The following is a 7,320-nucleotide window of genomic DNA, read 5'->3' on the forward strand; positions in this document are numbered from 1 at the left end:
GTGATTGGAGTGGGCTCGCACGAGCTTGTTTGAGCCCAGGTCAGTATTTAGATTGGAAGGCCTTTTTGATTGAATTTGCTAGTGAAGAGGCTGCAGCCAATCAGGCTGGGGGAAACCCAGCTTGGGACAGAGATAGGCTGCTTGGACAGGGGAGATTCGCCAATCAGCAGATAGGCTACCCGGTTCAAGTTTATGAACAAATCAATAAAATTGGCATAAAGGCATGGAAGGCCTTACCAAATAAAGGCGAGGTGAATGGCAATCTCACCAAAATCCTGCAGGGCTCTACGGAGCTGTTTTTGGACTTTGTTGCCCGTATGGTCGAGGCTACTGGCAGAATTTTTGGTGACCCAGATGCAGCCATGCCATTAATTAAACAGCTTGTTTACGAGCAGTGCACTAAGGAATGCAGAGCCACCATAACCCCATATAAGAATAGGGGACTAGAAGCATGGATGAAAGTTTGCAGAGAGCTGGATTAGCTGCTGCTGTGGTGCAATTAACCCAGAAGAATGGGGCTGGGAAGGTGGCTCAGTGGTAGAGCACTTGCCTTGCATGCATGAGGCCCTGGGTTCGATTCCTCAGCACCACATAACCAAAATGAAAAAAGCCGGAAGTGACGCTGTGACTGAAGTGGTAGAGTGCTGGCCTTGAGCTGAAGAGCTGAGGGACAGCGCCCAGGCCCAGAGTTCAGGCCCAGGAAAAAACCTATTCAAAAAACGCTGCAAATTTGTCTAAACAATTGTCTAGTTATCTTTTAGGTAATTGAACTGGGGAGTTCGACAGGCTGATGGAACAGCTCAGGGTTGTCATCGTCATGGTGAACTCGACCTGAGTGGATACCGGATTGGCGGAGGGGTTATCTTCATGGATCTCCACTGCTATGATTCATCTCAAGGAGGGGGCGGGTTTGGGAGCCCTGATAGGCCTCCTGGTGTTAGCCTCCTTGGTATGTCTGTGGTGCATTTGCCAAATTAGAGGTTCTCAGCGTCGCAGTGCAGCCATGATTATCCAAGCCTTTACAGTCATTGGAGCAGGTCAGTCCCCCTAAGCGTGGCTTGCCACCCTAAAACAATGAACACAGATTGCAAAGCCAAAGTACTGCAGTCGAGAGGCATGAGTTTTGCCCTCGAGGAGAGCATGTTTGGTTGCATACGGGTTCGATTCGCCTTTTCCCGTCCTTGTGAAAAACGAATCAATGGACAGGCTGAGTCATCCCTAGAGAAGGTACCCTCTGGGAGAAGGCTTGTATGCAGTCCTTGCAATTGCACAACAGGGATCAGACCTCTGTTCTCATCTGTGTTCTTTAAACAAAAAAGGGGGAACTGTAGAGAGCTGCGAGAGGCCGCACCTGGAAGATGGTGCCGGTTTCCGCCCTCCGCCTTCCCGATGGCGAGTGGTCTCTGTGGTAAACAACTCCTGATATGGCTAAGGCAAAGAATCTGGCTGGCTTCCGCGCACCTGAACCTATTGGTGGTTCCCACGTGGCGTATCAGGGTTGGCTACCCAGCGGGTACTTAAGGCTGTGGGGAATTCTCCCCGGGGTTGGGGTCACAAGATTACAAAAAGGTCCTGAATAAACTGCAGAGAGAAGAGTCCGGTGTCGCGTCTTCCTTGCTGGTCGAGGCGGGTAGCGACACCTTTCCCCTATTTTTCTCTCTCTTCACTCCCAACGCCCACCCCAAGATTATTTACAACATATTGACTTGTGAATACCACTGTTGCATAGGTTCTCCCTTTGTCCTTTGTCTCACCATTTTGTTTTTTTTTTTTTCTTTTCCTTACCTAGTTCAGATCAACATATTTAAAATACCCAGGGTATCAAAATCAAATACAGTGACTACAGGGGATAAACCATAGGTGGGGAAAACACAAAAACATAAAAGGAAATCACAGTACATTAAGAACAACAACAACAAAGAACATGTCTTGGAGTTCATTTCACTTAGAATCACCTTATACAATCATATGTACATAGCTATTGAACTATTCTGCTCATCTACTAAGATTATCCTTGATGTACACAATAATGCTCCCCTATTACCCAGTAATCCCACTTCTGGGCATATAACCAGGTGATCACAAACAAGGCCACAGTAAAGCTACTACTGTGTATCACAGTAATATTTACCAAAAATGACACACACACTCCCACACACACACACACACACACACACACACACACACACACACAGATAAACGCACATGGAAAACTATGCTTCAATCACAAAGAATGTGACCACCTCATTTGTAAGGAAATGGAAGATCTTGGAAAAAAATCATATTAGTGCAGTAAGCCAGACTTAAAGACACATAAGTCCCATGGTTTCATTTGTAAGAATTAGTTTACATGAATGATAATCTCATGTATTTTAATTTGACATTTTGTTCTACGTTGAGCATGCAACATTATTGCTATATTTTTTGTTATTATTTCTGCAAATAGGCAGGTATACTTAAAGAATTACATTCATCTTATCCATTATTGAAGGAAGAACAACTAAAAGAGTAACCACTACTAGGAAGAACAACTCCTACTTACTTAGCTTAATTCTTATATAAGGCCAATGTTGTCCCCTGTATCCTCATGTTGTACATTACAACTCTATACCTGGTCATAATGTATATCTAGTATCTTATGCATTGTGAACTAAATGCCCGAACTAAATGCTTTACTTTACAAAAATATTCTGTCAATGTTTGAGGATGGTTTTTGTGTATGTGTGTGTGTGTGTGTGTGTGTGTGTGTGAGTGTGTGTGTGTGTGTGTGTGTGTGTGTTTACAAAGATCAGAACATAACATTTTTCTTCATTTCGAATACATCTTACAGGTCATTGTAAGTTGTGGGTAATGGGAGCAGTCTCTTGTTATTTTAAGGATGAAACAGAAAAAGATATTTGTGTATGTACCACAGTTGCTTTATTAGTGTCGTTGAACACTGAACTTCGATTTACATCTTGGCTGTTGTTGTGAATAATGTGAATAACAATGAACTACAGATATATTTATGAATTACCCAGAGAGAAATAATCACATGATTGGTGGGTCAGATGATATTTCAAGTATGATTTCTTTAGAAAACTGCATACTACTTTCTACAAGGAAAATACTAACCTGGATTTTGACCAAGAGTGTAGAAAATTTCCTTTTCTTCACACTCTTACCAACATGATTACATTTTATTCAAAAGGTAATAAAGGGCAAGTTTTTACTATCTTCAGTACTCTAGACTGGCTTAAGACCGAAATCCAACCTCCTAAATTCTTGGAATTAAAACCTTTAACCATCACACCTTGTTCCTTTGATTTTTTTGATAAGAGTTATAATAGTTATAAAGTAGTATCATAGTAATTTTGAATTACATTTCTCTAATGACTTCTCACAGCATTAAGCCAGCACAGAAGTTGTATTAAAAACAACTGTGTAAACCCACTGGTGATATAGAGGGGTTTATGGAAAACATGTCTATTGGAACTTTTGTCCATTTTTAATCAAGTTTATTGTTAATCTCATCTTTAATCTCTCTATACAAAAATAATTAATTCAAGGTAGTAAAAAGGAAAAAATTAAGCAACTCCTAACATTTTTCAATTTTCAATAACATGATATTGCTTAAATCATTTTCTGTTTATGCTTGAGACTATATAACAATTTAGTCAGATCTTTTACATATCTATATGTATTTTATTTATTTTACATTGATTGCTCTTTCCAAAGCCTGCGTGTCTAATTTTGGTTTCTTTCAGTCTTAAGAAGTTCAGATTTCAAATTCATGAATAAATGGAAGTAAGCAAACAAAAAAATACAGTTCCTCTCATCTGATAATGCCTCTACAAGAATGAGAAAAGAGTTCATCATTCTAAGGACCCTTAATTCTTAAGATAACATTTGCTATAATGCTAATGTTATTACCATTTTAGTGTTGGGAAAAATTGTAATTAAAGGCACTAAGTGCATGGCCCAAGACACACAGTGAGGAAGAAAATGAGTCAAATTTTCCAAAAGTCTTCCAGCAATACACAAAAGGTAGATAAATTCTCTCCATTCTCTGATACTCTCAATTCAATATTCATACTGTCCAAGAAATAATAGCATAGCAATTATTGCCCATTTTTACATTTTGTCTTCAACACAGACTGTGTTGGTGACATTGGGTTATCATGCACAGAGCTGAGCTTATAAATTATGGTCCAAAGAGAGGCAAATTTCTTCTGTCCCATAGTTTCAGTATCATTTTTAAAAAGTACTAAATGTTTTAAATATCATCACTTACTGTATTTTAATAATTCAAGAATGAAAAATTTCACATATAATCACTGCAAAATGCTTTAAGACAAGGAGATGATAAAACAGGCCTCTGTGAAGTAAATTTTCTTCTACTTTTAAAATTATTCTGAAAGCCTGGTACTGGTTTGTCACACCTATAATCTTAACTACTCGGGATACCTATTAAGGAGCCTGAGATCTGTGGATAATATTTGGAAGTCAACAGGACAAAATAAATTCATGAGATTATTTTTCAAAATTTTAACGAAATAGCAAAGGGTCAGGAATGGAGATGTAGCTCATATAGTAACTCACCAATCTAGAGAGAAAGACGTAGCAAGATATTGAAGCCCTGATTTCAAACTCTGAGCATGCCAACACGCAGGAATGCACACACACTCACTTTTTCAAAATATCTTCATATCAGTGTTTTGCATTAATTTCTTTGTTAACGATATTATAAGGGTAAAATGGGCTTCATAAACTCTTCCATCTCAAAACATTTTTATACATTTTTGTTGTAAAAATACTGTACAGAGGGGTTATAGTTATATGAGCAAAGTAATAAGTACATTTCCTATCAAGCATTGTTACCTCCTCCTTTGTTTTTCCCCCACCATTCCTTCCCTTACACCTCCACAAGTACACTCCTCATACCCCAAAGCCCCACCAAATGTCCCTAGCCTAAATTGTAAAGTTCCTTTTTCAAAATAATGTCTTGTGCATCTATTGTTATACAATGGGTCAAACTGTATTCCTATTTAAGCATGTTGTTTTTTCCCTTTCCCTTCCCAAATTAGAGAAGTGTACATTCAAGATGCAGGTGCACCAACATCAAATAAAGTGAAAACAGGGTTATATTGTTGGGGAGGAACGTATAAAAAAGAAAAACAATCACATCGTACATTATAAATACGTGAGAAACAACAGCAATAAAGAAAAAAAAACACTTGTGTCTCTATCTTGGGGGTTATTTAGGTTAACATCAACTTATCTAGTCATATACACATAAGCTTTCAACTTTTCTGCTTATCCCAGACATATACTAGTTATTACAAATAAGGGATTCAATGGGACCTATGTTTCTTTGGACTTGGCTTACATCAGTTAATATAATTTTTTTCCAAATCTTTCCATTTCCTAACAAATTGAGCATTGTCATTCTTTCTGATGGAGGCATAGAATTCATATATATATATATATATATATATATATATATATATATATATATATATATAGTATATGTGTGTGCGTGTGTGTGTACACACAAATACACACAGAACATTTTCCTTTTTTGTTTTTTAGAGCAACTTAGTTTTCCACCTTCATCATTTTTTCAAATGTTTTTATTGTGATTAAGTGGTTACATACTTTCCCAAATTTCACAATATTGTGGGATAGTGATGCTTAGTTTAAGTCACAAACACATTCAAACTTCGATGGAGCAAATTGTCTATTATGGTCTACAACATTTATGAATTCTATGAGCTTTGCAATAGAGTTATTTCTTCCATATGTAAACTTTTTTGTTTTGAAATATGTATATTTCTTTTGTATTGCATAAGCGTCAGCTGTTCCCTCTTTCCCACTTGTTCCCTCCCTCCCTCCAGTGACATTGAGTTGCTTAGTTCATTTTGGTCAATGTCCAGTGCAGCTGATGGATCCCACTGTTGTATGTTTTTCCCTGATTCCCTCTAGTTCTGTGTCGTCCTCCTGGTTTCCCTTCAGTGTGCACATATGATCAGCAGAATGGGGTTATTTAGTAGTGATTCGACCAGATGAGTGGAAGTTCTTGGTTTCTTAAGTGTTGTTAATTTTGTCATATCACCTTACATTTTGGATTTAACATCCGCTTATCACGGAGACCATGTGCCATTTGTCTCTTTGATTTTGGCTCACCTCGCTCAACATGATTTCCTGTAGCTTGATTGATTTCCCTACTAATGCCATTAATTTGTCTTTTCTAATGGCTGGAAAATATTCCGTTGTGTATAGTTACCACAGTTTTTTGATCCATTCATCTCTGGTGGGACATATGGGTTGTTTTCATATCCTGGCTATTGTGAACAGTGCTGCAATAAACATGGAAGTGCATTTGTCCTTGAATATTGGTACCTGTTGTTCAGGATAGAGGCCTAGAAGTGGTATGAGTGGGCCATAAGGAAGGTCAATATTTATCTTTCTGAGGACTCACCAGACTGCTTTCCAATGTGATTGTGTAAGTGTACATTCACACACACACACACACACAGAGAGAGAGAGAGAGAGAGAGAGAGAGAGAGAGAGAGAGAGAGAGAGAGAGAGAGAGAGAGAGAGAGAGAGAGAGAGAGAACATTTTATTGATCCATTCTTCTACTGAGCAGCATCAGGGTTGGTTCCATATCTTAGCTATAGAAAATAATGCTACAATAAACATTGTTGTGGTGGTAGTTTTAGTATGGACTGTTTTGTGATCATTTGGGAGAATGCCCAAAAGTGGGATTGCTGTATAATAGGGAGCTCTATGTGGAGGCTTTTGAGGAACCTCCAAACTGCTTTCCAAAGTGGATGAACAAGTTTACACTCCCACCAAGAATGCAGTAGGCTCACTTCTGGCCATATCCCTTCCAGCATCTGTTGTTGTAAAAATATGGAACGATTCACTAATTTGTGTATCATCCTTGTGCAGGGACCATGCTAATCTTCTCTGTATGTTCCAATTTTAGTGTGTGTGCAGCCAAATTGAGCACAAAACATTTTTATAAAGAGTAATTGATTTTCTTAAACTAGACAATTCAACAAAAATAAGTTCAAAAAAATTGTGAAATTTTAGAACCATGTGTTTCTTACATAAGCACACATTTAAGAATAAAGTCAAGATTGACATATCAAAAACAAAATAATTCCAGATATTTGTTGTTCATGAGATTTGTAGGAGGAAGAATTCAATTATTCTACAAAAGGCACTTGTCATAATGATCATTGCAGCAAATGTTAAGGTTTGTTAAAAGTTTTAATGTTTTAAATATGTTTAATTTTGGGATTTGCTTATATATGGCAAAATTAAGACTGTTT

At 37.8% G+C, this 7,320-nt stretch overlaps 1 non-coding gene across 1 annotated transcript; it reads right to left on the bottom strand.

Moving 5' to 3' along the window:
• Positions 1-6,889: 6,889 nt before the first annotated feature.
• Positions 6,890-6,995, bottom strand: LOC138806906 (U6 spliceosomal RNA). The gene has a single exon (XR_011366002.1). It is a non-coding gene; the product is annotated as a U6 spliceosomal RNA (small nuclear RNA).
• Positions 6,996-7,320: the final 325 nt, after the last annotated feature.

The sequence above is a fragment of the Dipodomys merriami genome, unplaced genomic scaffold (genome assembly GCF_024711535.1).
Source record: "Dipodomys merriami isolate MVZ:Mamm:240054 unplaced genomic scaffold, mDipMer1.0.p SCAF_100, whole genome shotgun sequence".
Classification (NCBI taxonomy): Eukaryota; Metazoa; Chordata; class Mammalia; order Rodentia; family Heteromyidae; genus Dipodomys; species Dipodomys merriami.